Source organism: Gnatocerus cornutus, chromosome 9, assembly GCF_029298725.1.
Source record: "Gnatocerus cornutus isolate USDA-ARS CGAHR chromosome 9, icGnaCorn1.1, whole genome shotgun sequence".
NCBI classification, from domain to species: domain Eukaryota; kingdom Metazoa; phylum Arthropoda; class Insecta; order Coleoptera; family Tenebrionidae; genus Gnatocerus; species Gnatocerus cornutus.
Window position 1 is genome coordinate 1,358,789 of NC_142241.1, and position 22,265 is coordinate 1,381,053.

Here is a 22,265-nt window from a genome sequence, read left to right on the forward strand (position 1 = left end):
AACCATATATATTTTATTTATTTCTAGTATTAACAATGTACACCGACAGCAGCTCATCTTCAGACAAAGAAGTAATAGACATGATCGCAAATTTAGAAAGACCAAGATTATTTAGGACAAAGATTGATCCCTTTGAAAAATATAATGAAGAATAATTTAAGAATAGATATCGTTTGAGCAAAAATACCGTTCAGGTGATTATCAATTTGCTAGAAGATGATACAGCACCCATTAGAATAAGGAACCCATCATTATCAGTTGCAGATCAGTTTTTAATAGCATTACGATTCTATGCTACAGGTATGAGTCAAATTAAAAATAAAAAAGTTGCAAAAAAGTATTTTCAGGTTCATTTCAAATATTGGGGGGGCGATGATTATAGTGTACAGATCCATAAAGCAATAGGGAATCAAAAAATTTGTCAAATTGTATCTAAGGTATTAGTCGTTCGAATCGTTTAAAGCTGTTTAACTAAACACGTCAATGGATTTTACGATTAAAGAAAAAAAAATTACGATCGAACAAAAAAGAATTATCAAATTTCAACTCAAGACTTAATTTATTCAAAAATACAAGAGATTGGTAAGCTCTCCGCGCAAATTCAATTCGAGAAAAAGTATTTTGTAAATTATATTTTTACAGCAAACCTTTTTAACCTTTTCGCTGCTCCAAACGTAAGAATACGCAAAACGGAAATTTTTTCAGACTGCTCAAAGCGGATATGTTCGCATGGCTTGAGAGGCAGTAAACTGCTCAAAGCGTATTTTTATGGACATGTATATAGGATTACCTACCATTAAGGAGTGCGAATTTACAAGTTGTGTCGAATTTAATTTTTTTTTGTTTCTACGCCCTGACTGCTCAAGCCAGATATTTCCGCATGCGGCTAAAATGCACTCCACGCGCTACTGCACATGTTTTTTTACCTACGCACTTGTTTGGACACGTTTTTGCCCAAGTCATTTACTTGTTAGTCTGAATGCAGATTTGATTTATTAAGATGGCGAAACAATGGTGCAAAAAGAAATCTTTAACCGAAGCTGAATTAGCTGAACTTTTGGTCAATAGTGACAGTGAAAATGAAGATTTTATCTGTAATGACTCAGATGATGATTGGGATGCAGAAGATCCAGACGATCCAAAAGAATGTAATGAAAGCGACGAAGCGATTGAAAAAGAAACAGAAGGAGCGATTGAAGAAGATACTGAGGACGAGGTCGACTTAGAATCTCAACCAACACCAAAGAGAAAAAAAATTGCAAAATTGCCAAATCCTTTTGACTGGAAAAGCGATAATTTCAATCCGGTCGTTCATGATTTTACGGGACATCAAAACTCTGGTATTTTAGTTGATTTTGATACATCCCCTACAGAACTGGAATGTTTTGAAGTATTCTTTACTCAAGAAATAGTAAATTTCATTGTTTCTAAGACCAACAAGTATGCTACACATTTGTTGGAAGGTGCTACCGAAGATTCGCGTCTACAGCGATGGAAAAACGCCAATATGGAAGAGATGTATTGCTTTTTTGCAGTCACCATGTTGATGTCTCAAGTACGCAAGAAAAATATTAACGATTACTGGTCTACCGATTTTTTAATAAGAACCCCTATATTTTCTCAAATTATGAGCAGGGATAGGTACTTGGTACTTCTTCGTTGCCTTCACTTCATGGATTTGAACGAGCCTATAATTCAAAACGATTCTCTAAGAAAAATTAGAAAAATTGTGGACCACATGAAGACAACATTTCAAAATTCGTTTTACCCTTTTCAAAACGTTTGCATAGACGAAAGTTTATTGCTTTTTAAAGGGCGTGTGTTTTTTAAGCAATTTATTCCTTCAAAAAGACACAGGTTTGGAATCAAATTTTTTCTGCTATGCGATTGTGAGACGGGTTACATCCTCGATTTTATAATATATACTGGTAGTACAACAGAGATAAATACTGGATTTGACGAAGAAGGACTTGGAAAATCGGGACAAATTGTGCTCACTATGCTGGAACGCTATCTTGGAAAGGGCCATAGTCTTTTCGTAGATAACTGGTATACCAGTCCCACGCTATTTAATTTTCTCCATGACAGAGCCACAAATGCATGTGGCACTGTCAAAAGCAACAGAAAATATTTGCCAAGTCTAGACCAAAAACTAAAGAAAGGTGAAGTAGATGTCAAAGCAACCAAAAATATGATGGCTTTGAAATGGCGTGATAAGCGTGATGTTCGCATGTTGACTACTTGTCATCAAAACGAAATAACAGAAACGGAAAAAAGAGACCACGAAACAAATAAACCTATCAAAAAACCTCTGTGTATCATTGAATACAACAAATATATGGGTGCTGTAGATAAATCTGATTTAATACTAAGTTCATTGGAATCACTAAGAAAAACCATAAAGTGGTATAAAAAGGTGTTTTTCCACTTTTTAGACTTATCCTTGCTAAACGCATACATACTGTATAAAACAGCTTCTGGAAACAATATATCTTCAAGTACTTTCCAAAAAGAACTCATTCGGCAGTTACTAGAAAAGTACCATCAGCCAATATCCCAAAATAATAATCCTGGAACTGCAGGCCGACGATCTAATGATGCTGACAACCCTATTCGTCTTTCGGATCGGCATTTCCCAGGGCACGTGCCAAATACCACCAAAAGAAAGAATCCTACCAAACGATGTGTGGTTTGTTCTAAAAACAAAATAAGACGTGAGACACGTTATATGTGTCAACAATGTGATGCACCCTTATGTATACTTCCATGTTTCGAAAAATTTCATACTTTGAAAAGGTATTAAATTAGTAATAACTCTTGTTCTCTTTTTAATATATTCCTTTATCTTGTCTAATTGGTTGACGTCGTGAAAAATATAAACCACTGTGACCATCTACGAAATTACTTGATCAATTCACTGCTCGGAACGTAAATATACGTTCAAGCAAAACAGCCGTGAACTGCTCTGAACGTATAATCACGTACGAGCTTGCGAACGGCGCACTGCAGAACAATTCTTAAAAACATGAGGAGCAGCTAAAAGGTTAAAGCAATTTGGGAAAATTGTATATAAGGAAACCCTTTTTTTGTTCAAGAAATCATTAGTTTACTGTATTGTTAACTCAAGAGAAGACAAACGGGTCGATTTCAAGTCACTGCGTTAACGCAAATTTGCAACCGTTGCCAAGCTATGAACAATGTGATTGGCGTTGCTATGTTGCAAATGGAATTTGCAATAACGCAAGTCACACTTGAAATCGACCGCAAAGTTTCAAAGTGGACATCTTTATACTCAATTTCTATAAAAACCGATTTTTGCGGTTAGTTCATTTTGACACTAAACCCTCGATTTATTCTCTGCTAATGAGTGCGGACACTACCGCCTGTAAAGTAGGTAACCTCCCAATATGGAGGATCAACAAACTGTGCCGGTCCATTTAAATAGTGGTTTAGATGCAATATTTAATTATTTTTTGTATTGTAGTTGGGTTGCAACTTCTTAAAATGTATTGCCTTAATGATCATTTTGATCAGTTTAACTCAGATTAACACTCTGAGATTCGCCAGAGAGTTGTTGCATTTATGAACGGTTGCCGTGGTTATATAAATGTTCGAGAAATAGGTACACCACCTACATACAAAATGCAATTTTCGCGAAAATTCATGACTAAAACTATACCAAACTTCTAATATCGACATCTCCCTTATTTTTTCGAGTTAACTTAAGTTATTATACATCAGTGTACGCAGAATTTTCCGCAGATTCCAAATCTAATCAAATTCAAATCCGGCAACAAATAACTGAGGTCTGGCCGATCAAAATTTCGGAAAGTTGATTTTCATTTTTCCTCATTTTTTCTAATGTCTGATCGATCTCAAATTTGGCCAGTAGATAACGTTTTCCAGTTTCTTCCTGTTGATTATCGGTTTTGTTATTCATTCCTCTTGGCGATTTATCGCTAGAACTCTGATCTATCCATCTATGTATAAGTCCACATCTCAAAACTTTACATTGTCCTTTATTTTGAGCGTCTATCCCTTCCATTTTGTGCCTGTTCTTCTGGACAAGAGAATCTCTTGTTTATTCCTAGATAATTGAATGTCTTAACTCGGTTTATGGAATCACTATTTTAGTTTATCTTTCTTTCCTGGCATACTTCTTGAGAAACTTTAGTTATAAAGAGAACTTGTTCATTCCTGATGAAAGCAGTTCAGTTTGTTTATTCTTTATAGCTGATGATGGTGCCTAGACCTGATGTACGTAATGTAGAATATTGATATCCTGTGGCTTCAATTTGTGTTAAATCAATTCTTAGGCTTGGATTTACAACTGATTTCAAATACAAAACATGAACTTTATACAAATTGTGATACTTAAAACACATACATGTTAAATACAAACATACAAAAATATCGCTTATGTTAACTGTACCCATTTATTAATGCTGGAATATAATTTTCTCTATTAATTTTTTCACCTTTTAAATTGGTATATTTAAAATTTGAAATGTTAATGTGTAAAATAGCCGCATTCTGCTATATAACGCTAACAAATATTCATGTGAAAAATTTTCACATGAATGAAGTAAAATAACTTCTTTGTACATAGCAACAAATTTTTCAAGCGTATTTTTCTGAACTCCAATATTTTCAAAATTATTAAAAAAAAATTTCTTCAAGTTGACATATACTTCCGCTCAAAAGTATTTGCCCACCAACATTTTTTTAAGTAACTCCAAAATAATTTTTTTCTTCCGTTTTTGTTTGGCGTTTTTTGTTTTCATGTTTATACAGTATGTCCCCGAATTGAGTTCAAAAGAGGGAAAAAAAGTTTATTTTTCATTTTACAAAATAATGACAAAGGAATAACATTTTTTGCTTATTTCAAAACAGATAAATCTGCAATTAAAGTTTCAAAATTATTAGTTTGTACTCTTAAAATTAAATTTTTTATTATTTTTATTTATTAAATTTTGTAATCGTGTTTAAATAATAGCTGGCTGTGGATTTGCAATATCAAATAGTGCGTTAAAAATTAAAGAAAAATTTACCCAATAATGTGTAAGTATTAAAAAAATAGAAAAAAAATGCAATTGCATCCTTAACAAATAAACAGATCACGCGCTTATTACCCCGACTGTCTTAATTAACAAATTGACAGATCATGTATTTATTTCCCCGACTGTCTTAATTAACAAATAGACGGATCATGTATTTATTCCCCCGACTGTCTTAATTAACAAGTAAACAGATCATGGGCTTATTACCCCGACTGTCTTAATTAACAAATAGACAGATCATGCACTTATTATCCCGACTGTTTTAATTAACAAATAGACGGATCATGTACTTATTCCCCCGACTGTCTTAATTAACAAATAAACAGATCATGCGCTTATTACCCCGACTGTTTTAATTAACAATTAGACGGATCATGTACTTATTCCCCCGACTATCTTAATTAACAAATAGACGGATCATGTACTTATTCCCCCGACTGTCTTAATTAACAAATAAACAGATCATGCGCTTATTACCCCGACTGTTTTAATTAACAATTAGACGGATCATGTACTTATTCCCCGACTATCTTAATTAACAAATAAACAGATCATGCGCTTATTACCCCGACTGTCTTAATTAACAAATAGACGGATCATGCGCTTATTACCCCGACTGTCTTAATTAACAAATAGACGGATCATGCGCTTATTACCCCGACTGTCTTAATTAACAAATAGACGGATCATGTACTTATTCCCCCGACTGTCTTAATTAACAAATAAACAGATCATGCGCTTATTACCCCGACTGTTTTAATTAGCAATTAGACGGATCATGTACTTATTCCCCCGACTGTCTTAATTAACAAATAAACAGATCATGCGCTTATTATCCCGACTGTCTTAATTAACAAATAGACAGATCATGCGCTTATTACCCCGACTGTCTTAATTAACAAATAGACGAAAAATGCGACTTAAAAAAAAAGATACATGTTCTTTGAAACAAGCGAGTGCCAAAACAATCAAGACAGGCTAGTTTTTATTTATTAAATTTTGTAATCGTGTTTAAATAATAGCTAGCTGTGGAGTTGCAATATCAAATAGTGCGTTAAAAATTAAAGAAAAATTTACCCAATAATGTGTAAGTATTAAAAAAATGCAATTGCATCCTTAACAATAATTGAGAAAATTCGAAACAGTCTTAAATAATTACGAGTTCGAATTGAACTAAGTGCTAAAAAAGGTAAATAGGCAATCAAATAGTGGAAATTGGTTTGAGTTAAGGAACAAATTTCATTCCTTTGACATTTTTTGCAAAATTAAAAATACAAAAGTTCTTCGTCATTTTTTGTTTTCTTCGATTTTAAGAACACAGCTTGATAATATTAAAGTTTTAATTAAAGATTTATTTATTTTAAATTAAGCAAAAAATATTATTCCTTTCATTTTTTTGTAAAATGAAAAATAATTTTTTTTCTTTTTTTGATGTTTTAGAAAATATCACTTTTTTATTTTTTAAAGTACTTTTAGAAATTTTGAAAAAGTTGTCGTTTCATATATTTTCACAGACCATCAGCCTATAAAAGCAAAAACCAGAAGTGTTGACTGACGTTTACCGTTTTTTTTTAATATCATTAAGGTGTTTGACAACAAAACTTCTTTAATTTGTGGTTGGGGAAGTTTCTTGTTCTTCAAGTTTTTCTCAAAAAATTAGTGACAGTTTTCTACAGAAATGGTGAAGAAAGTTAAGTTAGGTGTGGAAACGCGTGCAATGATTATCGCTTACCACAGAATCAGTAGAAATAACCGCGAAATCGCAAAAAAATTAATAATATTTTTAAGTGGGCAAATACTTTTGAGCGGTAGTGTATGTATAAGAAAAAATTATGGTTGGGCATGTATATTTTCCAAAGCCTTCCATATTTTTGGTTTTATAGGCTCTAAAGTGCGCATAAATTGTTGTTTCGTCCAAAATTTGATAGACATTGGCATTGTTAAACACTTTTTTATTAAAAAACCACAAATATATCTAATGGCATTTTTTTCAGCCGAATGAAAATGATAGTCGCAATCTTTTGTGGCGATTATTGGTTTCTTTGATGAAACGAAAACAGAGTGTAATTTTTTTTCTTTTTTTGTTGGGCGCCACTTTCCGGACACCTGTATGTAAATAATAATTCGTATAACATGTATGATTTGAGAATACAAATAAAATATGTTGAAATTTTTTGTCACACCATATAAGGGCAGCGAATAAAATTAGTAAAAATAAAAAGAATTAGAGATGATTTCTCGCAAGTACGAAACAATCGCACTTTGTCAACTATTAATTTGCATTTTTTTTTAATTATATTAAAACACCATAAATAATGAAATATCGGGGGATAGTTAGCCCTCGGAATAGGTATGATTAAAATACTTATTAGGTAATATTAAATTTTTACCACATTTTTTTTATGCTTTTTGAACATTTTATTTTTCCACAACCCAATGTACACTAGGGTATTATTGATAACTTTAAGTTACCATAACAACTCAACACTCCTAGCAACCAGTTAGGCCAATCAGAATCATTAGAATCATTCACGTGGCATTTGCAGCGACCGCAGCGCCATCTCACAATTGTGGGGGAAAGTTTTAGCAAAGTTTCAGACCTTTCAATTTCCCTTTTAGGGGAACTTTCTCCTCTAAAGTGTTGTAGGTTTCATTTTCCGTTTTATTACATCACACGCATGTTTATTTAAGATTTGATTTACCGGCTGTCCTAAAAACGGTTAACATTTCAGTAACTTCCCTTTTTTTCAAGATTTCAGACATTTAAAATTGATAAAAACGCCGGATTTGGCGAGATTTTGAAAACACAAAGTCCTTTCATCTTGTCTGCACCAAACACCGCTAAATTAATGACAATAAAACCTCTTACCTTTACCGGCAATGTTGTCAACACGTGGTTTTCCGACACTAAACACACGAGAACCGCCGCGTTTTATTGTTTATTATGTTGTACACGGCAAAATAGTTAATTAAAGAGGATTTATATTAACATTAGAGCTTCTCAAACGACTAAAACGACTACAAACAGCTCTAAAACTTGTTGCAGCGTCACAAACGAGCGCGGTTTTAACGACACAGACGCCATACTGCGTTTGACATTACCAGACGATAGGCGTTGTTTGGCGAGAGTCTTGGAATAATGGCAGCTGCGACCGGACGCTACCAAAACGTGTGCCGAACTGTGACGGTAAAAAATCGAAGAAAGTTCCTGAAAAATTCACAAGAAACGCAATTATTTCCAGAAAATTCCAAATACATTGCTGGGTTAAAACTGAACCTTATGTATAATGTCTTTAAGGGTCAAAATATCCAAGCATCTTTTTGCTAGCAAATTGTGCTTTTATTTGAAATATTTTAGAAACTTGGGCCTATGGTTGTTAAACCTTTATTACATTGTCTTTCTAAAAAGCGTATAAGCTTAAAATGTAATAAAAAATATTCCAAAAGACAGCGAATTTAAAAATTCTGTACTATGCGTCTGCGCACTTTGCATCTGTCAAATGTCAAATGGTTTTTGAGCTTCTGTCGGTCGAACAGACTATTTCAGTGGTTACTGCTAGGGCCCTTTATGCCGCCATTAAAATTAACGCAAAATAATAATTTAATAAATGATTTTTTTTTGGCGACCTTAACTAAAAACTAAATTTTCAGTTCTCAAATGAAAACAAAAGATGACAGTTTTTCTTTTTGTACGGACAAGGGTTGCGCCCTCTATCGTTAATTTATTAAATTACATGAACATATCGACATTACTCTTAATTTTATAATTATTTAGAAAAAATCAAATCGACAAACTGGTGTAAAGTGCAACAAAGACGTGTTGAATTATTGCAAATGAACATGTCTAGCAGTGCTGCTGCAACAACATCAAAAAGCACATCAAACCTAATTTATACAAATTGTGAAGCTACACATGCCGAAATTGCATATGTCAATAAAAAAAATATAAACTTTTTTGAAGAATTCATAAAAATTTACAATTTTTCAGTTGTTATAAATGATTAAATTAATAAATCATAAATAAAGATTAATTAACTTGTAAATTTAATGATGTCGCCTAAAAAATCTTATGTGTGTCATGATCAAAAAGTGTCGTTTTGCCTTCTTTTTAAAAAAAGACTCGACCAAAAAAGAAACATTTTTTGGCTTTGGTAGACAAATAACTATTTTTTCCCTAACTTTTTCTTCAACATGTTTATTAAAACAATTTCGTCAATTTAATATTCCTATCAAAACTTTTTCAAAAAATTAACGCTTATTAAAAAAAATATAAAAAATCAGAAGTGGGATTCGGTGTAATTTTTACATTGAGTTTTATTGTTCATAAAATAGTTAAATAAAAAAACAAAATTTAGAAAAAAAATTTACAAGAACATCTAATATTTCAATTTTTTTATTTTTGTTTGTGTTTTCTTATATACTTTTGATAGTTTAAAGGAAAAGGCTTACAAATTTGAAAAGAATAATGGCCTTTCCTGTTCCAAAAATTTCCAAAACAAATTTTAGTAAAATTCACATTTGTTGGAGTTTTAATACTATTTCAACTAAATTCTAGCCATTGTCCTATTTTTAGTTAAACCAATTTTAATTTTTGAACAGATGATAAACTTTCGTTGTTACATATTTAAATTGAGTTATTATATTTAAGTGTTAAACAAACTTAAATAGAAAGAATGCAAAAATTTTAACCTATAAATTTTTTTACCAAATTTTGTAGAATATTCTTCAAATAACGCGGTATTAGATTTTTTTATTATCAGACCAAATTAATAACTGATAAAAAGCTTTTGTTGCTTTTTAAATTTTTAATTTTTTTACAATCCACTATACAGATTGTCTTCGGATTGAGTTCACAAGAGGGAAAAAAACTTTATTTTCCATTTTACAAAAAAATGACAAAGGAATAGCAGTTTTTGCTTAATTCAAAACAGATAAATCTGCAATTAAAATTTCAAAATTATTAGTTTGCCTACTTTTAAAATCAATTTTTTCATCTTTTTATTTGTTGAATTTTGTAATCGTAAATACATAATACATACAATACATAATACAATACATAATACAGGCTGTGGATTTAAAATATAAACTAGGACATTGAAGATTAAAGGAAAATTTACCCAATAATGTGTAAATACTAAAAAATCGGTTAATAAATGCAGTTGCTTCCAAACCAATTATTGAAAAAATTTGAAACAGTTAAAAAATTAAACTATGTGCTGAAAGAGGTGGTGAGTTAATCGGATAGTTAAAATTGATTTGAATTAAGAAATAAATTTTATTCCTTTGACATTTGTTGCAAAATTAAAAATCAAAAAGATTTCGTTAGTTTTTGTTTTTTTAGATTTTAAAACAGTCTGATAATATTAAAGTTTTAATTAAAGATAAACATGATAAAACAGCGTTTTTTTTCTCAAATTTTAAAAACAATTTGTATTAAATCTAAAATGACAACTGAAATATTTTTAACACATTTATACAGGTGCCCCAGAACTTGGGACAATAAAAAAAAATTAATGAGCGGTTGAAAAAAATATAATACATAAAATATTAGGTAAAATTCAACATAAGGCAACCAAAATATACAAAACAGAAAAAAAATTCCTAATTATTGTTCCTAAAAAAATAGAAGTAAATTAAAAAGCAATTTAAAAATCCAATGGTTCGTGTTCGCGTTGAGCTGGTTCCGGCATAAACAGGTTCCGTTTTACACAAATTTTATTGTAAATTGTACCTAATTCCAAAATTGTAGCTCAAAAAAAACAAATTTGAAACAAATTTAAAAAAAAATTGTACTTAAGGTAGTTTTAACGCTAGAAAATAGAAATTTAAGGAAAGTAATTGCCTTTTTTTGTTTATAAACTGTACCAACTCACAAAAAAGTAAATAAAAAAAAAACAAAATATAGTATTTTATTTCACTAGGATCTAAAATTTTCAAAAATTGCAAGTTACCGTGCAATTAATGAGACAGAAATTTGAGATGACAATGTCCTATAGTATAATTTTTAAAAATATTTAGGACTATGGATCAAAAATCATTAATTTTAGAACCATTTATTTTTATAGTCAACCAAAAGTTCCAAAAAAAGTAATATAAATTTGAACTTCTGATAGTTTTAACGCTATGATGTGGAAATTTGCTTTTCTTTTATTTATAAACCATACCAAATTCCATACTTTAAAAATTAAAAAAGACGAAAATTTAAAAACAAATTCAAGTGGATTCAAAATTTTCAAATTTTTAAAAATATTTTCTATATGAAAGTCTTTTCTAGCAAAACTTATTTATTACAGTTTTTATTACATCTAACATGCTCACTAATATCCTACCCACTCAAATTAGTTTCTTGAAATGCCTTAAAGTGTTCTAAAAAAACGCAACAATTTTTAGAAACATCTGAAGAGTTCTAAGACAACTAAAAGTACGATATAATAAAATATTTCTGGAATGAAATCAAAAACCCAGAAATGAAATGGTTTAAAAAAATTAAAAAATCAATTTTGTAAAACTATGAAGAATCTTCACCTACAGAAGAAAATTCTTAGCACTTCCTGAAGAATGTTAAAGCAAAAAACTTACGTTAAAAAAATTATAATAATAATATTAATACTCAAAAAGTGTTTGGAAATCTCGAAAAAAATGGAAATATTTTAAAAAGACTAGAAAATTTCTGAAAAATCAAAGTGTCTTCACAAATTCAAAAATAAGTTTAAAAAATTAGTTCGATAATAATAATCATTAAAATTTTCTGTCTTGAAATGTTTTGGAAAATTCTGAAAAAATTTTACCAACCACAAAATTTCTGATTATCTTCGAGAACTTCTAAATAATAATTCTAAAATAATCTCAAAAAACCCAAACTGTCTTCAAAAATGTTTGGAGATTTTGAAAAAGCTCCAAAAACTTTCAAATGTTCTCTGAATTCCTAAAAGGTCCTGAACATTTGCAGAAAGGCCCTAAATGTCCGAAAGTAACGTCAAACGTCCAAAAAGCTTTTCAAAAAATGTTTAGTAACCTTCACCTTGTAAAGTCCTGACAATCCTTCAGAAACTCCCCAAAAACTCAAAAATTCCAAAGAAACCTCGACTTGCCTAAATTTTATCTTCAAAAAGTTTCAGAATATTTTAAAATTTAGAAAAATTTCCTATTACAACTATTCTTGATCACTGGTTTCAATGTAAAAACAGCGTCTTTTGGCAATTTCCGCCAAAACTTCAATATTAATTTAAAAATTTGGAGTAAATTTCAGCAAAGCAATGAAACCAATATAAAAAATAAAAAAGGAAATTTTCGTATATTCTTCAAAATTAGTTTTTCCCGTTGCTACCATAGCATCCAAAAACAATCTAAGAAAAAATCTAAAAAAAACTGTTTTTTTTAGAAAGAGATGAATATTTTTTTAGAAATAAAACAAACAATAGCTACCAAAAACCTTTATTTTATTCCAACTTGAAGTAGTAATGATAATTAGCACGTTTCGCCCGGAAAGCCGCAAGAAGATCCTCTACAGGATGTTCTGCAGCATTCACCACCATTCTTACAAAGGCTGTCATCACATCTACCAATGTCTTGATATAACACAATCATTAATGCCACCAGCCAAACTCAGATATTGAGTTAGAATTAAAGCGCAAATGGCGAAAAGTAGCAAGCAGTTCATCTTCTTCTAATCGTTCAGAAACAAGTGATTACAGAAAGTTAAACGAGCTGCTTTTATACGTAAGATAAAAGAAAACACTTTAGTTTTTAAATGAAGCTTCAATGATAAGTGTAAAAGGCAAATTATTTATTTTACACGGTGACTTCTAGAAAAAGTATTGAAAATTGCTTAACATTAATTCTAGACACGTATATAGCAAAATTTGGTAAACTTATTGCTTAGAAAGTGTTTATTAAATGCACTAAATTACAAAATTTTGGCCCAGAAAACACAAAATTTATTTTTTTTGTTTTGAAGGCCAAGTCAATATTCAAAAATTGCCATTACATTTTGTACACCCTTCAATTTTGACGTTAGGACAATAAACTTTTGTAATGGTTTTATTTTGGAAATAATTATTCAGTGTATTAAATTACAAAAAATTTTAGCGAAAAGTTTCTATTTGTAGAACTAAATCAAAATTCAAAATTTTTAATTAAGTTCTGTAGGTCCAAAATTTTTAAAATGAAAGCTGTGAAATTTGGTGAAAACTTATAAGTGTTTATTGACTGTACTAGATTACAAAATCTTAAAACAAAAAGCACAAATTTAATTATTTTTTATTGTAAAGATCATGTCAGAATTTAAAAATTTTCATTAAATTGTGTAAATCCTACAGTTTTAACGTTAAAGCAATAAAACTTAGTAAAGTTTGTGGATTTATGCAGCCGTCGTCAAATCTGAGATTCGAAAACTTGGGAATGAAAATTACTTTGTTTTATGTTCGTGTTTTTTGTAGCTTTAAAAAGCTTTAAAAACTCCAAAATTCAATTTATCAACGATGTCAAAAGCGCAAAACAGTGCTTAAAAGAGTACAAAGAATATGAAAAGAACACAAAATAACTTTGTCAAATTAAAAAATTCTGAAAAACTTCAAATGTGCAATGTTTTTGGTTCAGCTTCACAAAAAAAAATTCCAAAATTTGTAATTTTGGCTATAGAAATTTGAGATTTGATGGAATTAATGAACGAGTTAAAAATAATAGTTTGACCAAATTTGATTCCTATAATTAATTAATAATAAAGTTGGATATTTTTTGTTCAGTTTAAATAAAAAGTTCTATAATTTGTACTTTTTTTTTCTACACTTCTAGTAAAGTTAATAAACGACTCAAAAGTAGCAACTTGCCCAATCTGATTTTGGATATTTTTTGTTCAATTGAAAAATAAAAATCGAAATGAAATTTGAGCTGGCAACTCTGTTAGTCACTAGTTTGACATATTTGAACAAATGATGATTCCAAAAACCGTTATTTGTTGTTGAATCAAATAAAAATGTTAAAAGAAGCCTGTAGAAGCTATGTTAACTGACAGTGCCTTTCACATCTGAAAGGTAACTTTTCTTCTGAACTATACAGACCCTTCGTTTTTGATTGTTACTTATTATTTAGTAATAAAGTTATTACCAACATAAACAATAAAAAATTATATATGCTGTTTTCATTATCTTTGTATTAATAGTGGTTGATTTTTGCGTTTCTAAATTGAGGAAGTGGCGCTCATTTTACTATAAGATTTTTTGGATACTTGCATTGTAAATAACGATTTTATTAATTGGTCTTAATACGTTAAAACAACGTAGTTCCATAAAGCGTTTTCACGTGACCTCCATGTTACAAAAATGGCGAATAGTGCCCATTAAGCACTCAATTTATTGTCGATAATAACGATAAGAACAACTTTGGATTAACATTTTTATGTTTACATTGTAATCTAACTACGTCCTAACCTTCAATGAACTAAATAAGACTGAAAAACAATTTCACTTGGTGATAGTTTTTAAGTCATCATTTATCAAATTAGTTTTAAGAGAAATTACCGTCGCTGCTTTGATGCATCTACAATTTTGATTGTAAATTTCGCTGTATTGATAAGTTTGACAACGTTTGTCGTTTGTCCTGCGTCTCAGATTTGCAATGTTTAGCGAAAAATAATAATTATAATAATAATTAGCTGAGGCGGTTTTGGTTGTATTGCCAAAAAAGTCGAGAACGAAAAGAAACAATTTCTATCATTTTCGCTCCTAGGCAGGGAAAATCACCCTTTGCTTCTCATTTTCAGCGACAAAATAGTAGTTTCGCTCCGCTTTCAGAAATATTTCATTTCGTGCAGATTTTTGTGGTTTTCTTGCAATTCAGCCGTTGAATCTTGATAAAAACTGGTGGTTTTGTAGTTTTCGAGCTCTTCTTTGCAAATTCTAGCGAGAAAACGGCGAAAATCAGCGAGAAATCGTCGTTTCGCATCGAAATAAGCGGATTTCTCTAAAAATTTTGATGATCTCGTGCAGATTTCTGCTGGTTTCTTGAAATTCAGCCGTTAAATCTTGATAAAAATTAATGATTTTGTAGATTTCGAGCTTTTCTTTGCAAATTTAAGTCAGAAAACAGCGAAAATCAGCGAGAAGTCGTCGTTTTGCATCGAGATAAGCGGATTTCTCTAAGAATTTTGATGATTTCGAACAGATTTCTGCTGGTTTCTTGCAATTTAGCCGTTGAATCTTCGTAAAAATTGATGATTTGTAGATTTTGAGCTCTTCTTTGCGAATTCAAGTCAGAAAACAGTGAAAATCAGCGAGAAATTTTTGTTTTGCATCGAAATGAGCGGATTTCTGTATGAATTTTGATGATTTTGTTGTGGCTAGAAAATGTTTTGGAGAGTTTGGAAGGTGAAATCCTCATCGACAATAATTAATAGTTTCACTAGTTCTACGTTAACTTTTGGTTTGAATTTAAAATTCATTCTCACATCTAGGTGATCAGCTGGGAAAAAGTTTGCTAGCACCCTATTCAAATCAGATAATTTCTCTAATTTGACACAGAAATTGACACAATTGACATTTATGCAGCGATGCTAACTTGCAAAATAAAACCAGCGATTCGTAATGTCACGTTTGACAAAGCTGATTTTTTTGCCACAAATAAGTATCACAACTGCCATAAAAAATGACGGAGACGCACAAAAGAATTTTTTATTTGTAACGTAATCCCAAAATTTAAATATTTTTATAAAAATTTGTAATCCGACAGTTTTAACACCAATGTTATAAAATGGGTAGACTTGTAACCTAAAGATGCTAATTAAGTGTGATAAATTATAAAAGAAAAAGTTAAATTTTGGAAATTCATTTGCAGGTCTTGTTAGCTAAAATGATGTGTTGAGGGCATCAATAATGATAATCACCCTGGTTCTATCAACACTATTGTTTATTTTAAAAACCCTATCTAATATAATAACATTTTACATTAAATATATCAGTGATGTTACAAATTTGACAAAAATAAATTTTGCATCCATAACTACTTGTTAAATCAGGACTGCTTCACCATGGATTGTGAGCCGTTCCACTTTTGACATTCCAGATGAACAATTTTTGATTAATTGATAATTAATCACAGTCAAAAGTAGATGTGCTACATTTAAAACTTTTTTCTCTAATTCTGTGATGTTCAAAATTTTGTGTGAAAATCTTTTAAAGGCGGACAGTTTTAACACTAATTGTGCCCCAAAAGTAGCAAGGGGTGAATGAAAATAGACTAAAATTGAACACCTCTTGTTAATTTTTCCGTTGTACAACTTGATACATGACAGAAACGACGGAGTAAATGGATTTAAAAATCTAAAATCTTTCTTGGTCACAAATTTGTTCAAAAGTGACTTACCGAAATCCCCAATTCATAATTAACACACATTGAATCGGTAAATTTCATATGTACCCTCTTCTGGACGTTCATTAAAAATAGCAAATATATCTTCTTGTTTTCATTGTTCCAGTTGTACCAGTTGGTGTGTGTCAAAACTTCCAAAAGCTCGTTTGACTACAAAACCTAATTAAAAAAATTTAACTTTTTAAAATTGTTACCATATTTTCAAGCATTTGTCCAGATACTATTATTTGGATAAAAACGACCATTGCCGAAAGCGAAAGAACAGAAGGGCGCAGATATTTTTGCCCAAAAGTACCTTGAAACTTTCGAGAAAGGTATAAAAAGGGAGCCAAAAAAGTAACTTACATTAAACACAAAAACTAAGGTGGAAATGCCCAAAATAACTCAGTAACATTGAAGCAAGCGACATAAGGACCGAGTTTAACTTGTCCTTCATTTGCCCTACTAAAATTGATTGAAATATAAAATGAAGTTAGGTACATTTAAATACAAAAATTACTTTCGAATAACCGCATGTCGTCGAACACAAGCTTCTAGTCGTTTTCGAATGTCTTTCTGGTACTCTTCAAAGTACACCAGCTCAAATTGAAGGTGACTATATCTGCTGTCAATTTTTCTTAAAAAATCAATTAGTAAATAAACGTCAAAACACAGCCGGTTTGAACCATAAATTGTCGCGTAAAAAATGGCCTGCATCATAAAACCCGTTGGTATAAAACCCAGTCTGAACAACCACGATAAATAAAAATTCCATTTTGGAAAATACTCTTCGAAAATAACCAAAGCAAAATAAAAATTAGCGTCACCTTTAAAAGGAAGGATAAAATTCGCAACAGTGATAAGAGATAAAACACTGCTAAAAATAAGAAAACAATTCAAGTAGAAAACTTCTTTTTCAATGCGTTTTTGAACTGGAATACTAGCTTTATTTACGTCCCAAAATTCAAAATTTTGGTAAAACGATAATATTTCTAGAATACCATAAATTGCTGCTAAGCACTGTAAAATTAATTCAGAAAGACATCATGTTGGTTTGTCACTTACGAAAGGTAAAATTCCGAATGATCCTAGGTATTTTAGAAAATAGGTTTTGTCAAATTTCTTGAGAAAATAAGAAATTTGAAAAATCGTAAGAAACGCGACACAGATTAAAATGATTTTTGAGAGTGATTTCATCAATAAGATTATCGAATATCTTGAAGTACAAGAGACGGTACAACCAGAGAGGGTCATCTAAAATTGTTAAAATAGTCTGGATAATTAGTAGAAAGTTTTTACTTTTTCTTAGAAAGAGGAATTGGCGTCGAAAATGTAATAAAGTGAGTGTCATTTTTCCGTGAAAACTATAAAAATTGTTTACGTAAGGCTGAAATCAATGACTCTACTTTCGGAACCTTGATAATTATTCTTAGAGCGAAATCTAAATATTTTATGTTTGTTCATTATGACATTACTAACTCGTAAATCTCTACTATAGTTATCTATGTCACATGGGACGTAAATAATTCTAATAATTCAGCTGAAGTCGAACTGGTTAAGGATAGTTACGACGTCGAGTAGTTTATTACGTTTTTTTACTCACTGAGCTGCATTTCATTTAGTAAAAGAATAGATGAATTTACATGTTGAAGTTTAGCTTCCTAGTTGTAACTATAGTAATGTTGTTGTAAATAGTTTGTGAAGAATATTAAAAAATAAAAGTCAGTTTTTCTCTTCAACCCATGGCAAATCTCCAAAAGGTTAGCCACTGATTCATTAGGAAATTAGTGTATCTGCAAGATTACATGTTTTTCTAAGAATTCACTGTTGCTTTAAGACTGTGTTTGTTACATCAAGATTTACTTCCTGTAAGTAAGAAAAGTGAGGTAGAAGATGGACAAAACAAGAAATATTAAGGTTCAGAAGTTTGATGGAGAGAATTTTCAACTCTGGAAATTTCAGATGAACATTATTTTTTAGGCTGAAGGTTTAAGTGACATAATCGAAGGAAAATTTGTGAAACCAAGTGGAGAGGGAATTTGAAAGAATGGAAAGACCAGAATGCAAGGGCAATGTTAATATTGTCCACATCCATGGAATTTCAACAATTGCAAACTGTTATGACCTGTGAAAGTGCTGCTGCAATGTGAAGACTAAAATTAATTCATAAACAACGGTCATCATTTAACAAAGTACTATTGAAACAACAATTACCAAATGTCAGAAGTAGACAGTATCGCTCAACACATCAGCAAAGTTGAATCAATGGTTCAAGCATTGGTTGATACAGAAGAAAAAGTTCCAGAAATAGACAAAATAGTCAAGAAACTGAAGTTTGAACTATTTGTAACAGCTTGGAATTCTTGTGACGAAGACAGACAGACATTTGACATCTTAACAGCACGACTTTTAAAAGAAGAATCAAGACTTTCACAGAAAGAAGAAGTTTCTAATGCTTTAGCAACATTGAAGGTGAACAAGAAAGTTTTTCAAGAAAATGGAAGGAAAACAAAATGTGCTGAAGCAAATAAAAGAAAATCAAAACAGGACGTAGTTTGTTATTATTGTCAGAAGCAAGGCCAGTATAAAGCAGAGTGCTGGAAGAGAATAAATAAATTCTAAGAAACATACATAGAGAAACGACCATCGAAATCGAAATTAGCGGATTTCAGCAGTTTTCTTGCAACTCAGCTGTTAAATCTTGATAAAAAGTGATGGTTTTGTAGATTTCGAGCTATTCTTTTCGAATTCAAGCCAGAAGACATCGAAAATCAGCGAAAAATCGTCGTTTTGCATTGAAATAAGCGAATTTCTCTAAGAATCTTGATGATTTCGTGCAGATTTCTGCTGGTTTCTTGCAATTCAGCTGCTAGATCTTGATAAAAAGTTTGCACATTTGCAAATTCAAGCCAGAAAACATCGAAAATCAGCGTGAAATCGTCGTTTTGCATCGAAATAAGCAGATTTCTCTAAGAATCTTGATGATTTCGTGCAGATTTCTGCTGGTTTCTTGCTATTCAGCTGTTAGATCTTGATAAAAAGTGACAGTTTCGTAGATTTCGAGCTATTCTTTACGAATTCAAGGCAGAATACAAAAAATCAGCGAGAAATCGTCGTTTTGCATCGAAATAAGCGGATTTCTCTAAGAATTTCAATAATTTTGTGCAGATTCCTGCTGTTTTCTTGCAATTCAGCCGATAAATCTTAATAAAAAATGATGGTTTTGTAGATTTTGAGCTATTCTCTGCGAATTCAAGCCAGAAAACAACGAAAATCAGCGAGAAATCGTCGTTTTGCATCGAAATAAGCGGATTTTTCTAAGAATCTTGATGATTTCGTGCAGATTTCTGCTGTTTTCTTGCAATTCAGCCGTTAAGGGGATATCAAACAAATTTCAGTATAGGGCAAATTCAATGTATTTTTCCAAACACGATTACTCGAAAACTATTTGAGTAAATTGCTTTCTGTTATTTGCATATGAATCTGTTCAACGTGCACTATGTTGAATTCTATATATAATTTTTGTAAAATGATTCTTTAATGACTTAATTAAATTAAATAATAATAAATTAATTAAATATGAAAACTTTGCTGAAAGCGAAATAATTTTTAGCACTCCACATGCGTAGACTAATTTTACATAATGTCGACCAAACCGATTTTTTTTAAAGTTAATAGTTTTTGAGAAATCGTGTTTGGAAAATTTCATATTCGAAGCATGTTATCCTTGTCTAGTAGTGACATCTCTTTTCTCAGTACCAGAGAGGTCTGTTTGGTAGGTAGAAATGCGGGTACCATAAATCAATTTTGTAGCCGAAGGGATAGTTTACAACTGAAGCTTTTCCATAAACACACAAAATCTTAAATTTGCCTGAAACAAAATTTTTCTCTTTCATTCAAACTGAACGTAGCTTTGAGGATAATCATTTCAAAATTTTGAACTTTATATCTGATGAATTAGGATTTTAAATTGTTTTAGAATAGTTTAGGTGATAAATATTTGCCTTTATCTTTATTTTTTAAGGAGATCTCGAACAAATTTCAATATAAGGCAAATTCAATGTATTTTTCCAAACACGATTACTCGAAAACTACTTGAGTAAATTGGTTTCTGTTTTTTGCATATGAATCTGTTCTACGTGCACTATGTTAAATGCTGTATGCAATTTTTCTAAAGTGAATATTTAATGACTTTTTGATTAATTAAATACGAAAACTTGGCTGAAAGCGAAATAATTTTTAGCATTTCACATGCGTAGACTTTTCAAAATTCACACATACGTATTTTGAGAACAACCAGACAGTAGTATAACGTCTTGTTGTCAAAATTATGACTTTAGGGTGGTGAAAAAACTGAAAAATTACTCGTAATTTAAAGGTTTTAAAAGATAGATCAATCACTAAAACAACAGAATATAATTATTATTTATAATTTAATTATTTATAATTATGTTCACTATTTTTTGTTACATTTACAAAAATCTTGGACAAAATTTGAAGATCCCAGTGCATCTATGAATTCTTCAATTTTTGCAATTACACAAATCCCACCTTTTCGGGAAAAATTTAATTTATTTATGAAGATAAACATTAAATAATAATAATGAGATATTGTAATTATTAAGTTTCATAGGTGTAATTTGTAAAGTATCGGACTCTACTATCAAAGTATTTAAGATTTACTGGCCATGGGCAATAATAATTTGGCCATCAGTGCAGTCAAAACTATTAGCTATTGTCCTGACCACAAGATGATGGTAATAACAATCTAAACCACTCGAGCTGGGGTTTTAAGAATTAGTTTTTATTTATGGTTTTATTATCGTAGTAAACAGACTGACCATGGGTAACTCACTAAAAGAGTGTCGTCTACAAATAATGAGGGTTGAAGGGAGATGCTACATTTGACGTTTGGATGTTTAAAATGTTTCATATAATTTTTCCTTTACGCAGAATTTTGAAGCAGAATTTACCGTTACAGTTTGTTAGATATTAAGGAAACCAAGAAAATTACTGCGTTAGAATGTGAAAATGTTTGGCAGTGCAAGTACAAATTATAGTGACAATTCATTTATAGCCGCAGAAAAAATAGGAACAATAAAAGTGGTTGTTCAAGGCAATAAAAGAAAAGAAACAAGAGATTTAAAAGAAGTTTTGTGCATTCCTCAATTGGGAAAGAATTTGTTCTCATTAGGAGCAGAAAAATATGGCAGTCATCTTTAAGAAAAATATGATACAAGTTCAAGATGGTGAAAAAGTTGTGGTTTCTGGAGTGAAGTTGTTGAATCATTGCTACAAAATGAATATTGATGTGTTAACATATCAAAGTAAATCGTCTGAAGTTGATTAAGCTATGCTATGGCATGAACGCTCTTTAAAAGAAATGGCAAAGAAAGGCCAAATACCAGACAGCTTTAAAATGTCAGTAAAAGAAGATACTTTTTGTGAGAGTTGTCAATATGGAAAACAATTTCGAAGATCATTCCTTAATAAGAAAATCCATCAGTCCTTAAGAAAACCTGGTGAATACATTTATTCAGAAGTTTGTGGAAAAATGTCCGAACCATCCATTGGTGGAGCAAATCACTTCATACTGTTTAAAGATGAGAATACATCATATAGAACAGTATATTTCATTAGACACAAGGGTGATGTTGTTCAAAAATTTGGAGAATTTAATGCTTTAATAGAACGTCAAACAGGAAACAAGATAAAACTGTTTAGAAGTGATAATAGAACAGAGTTTACAAATAGACATTTTCAAGATTTCTTTAAAAGAAATTGTATTGTATTCGAAAAATGTGCACCATATACTCCAGAACAAAATACAGGGTGTTAGGTAACGTTACGGCCATAGACTAA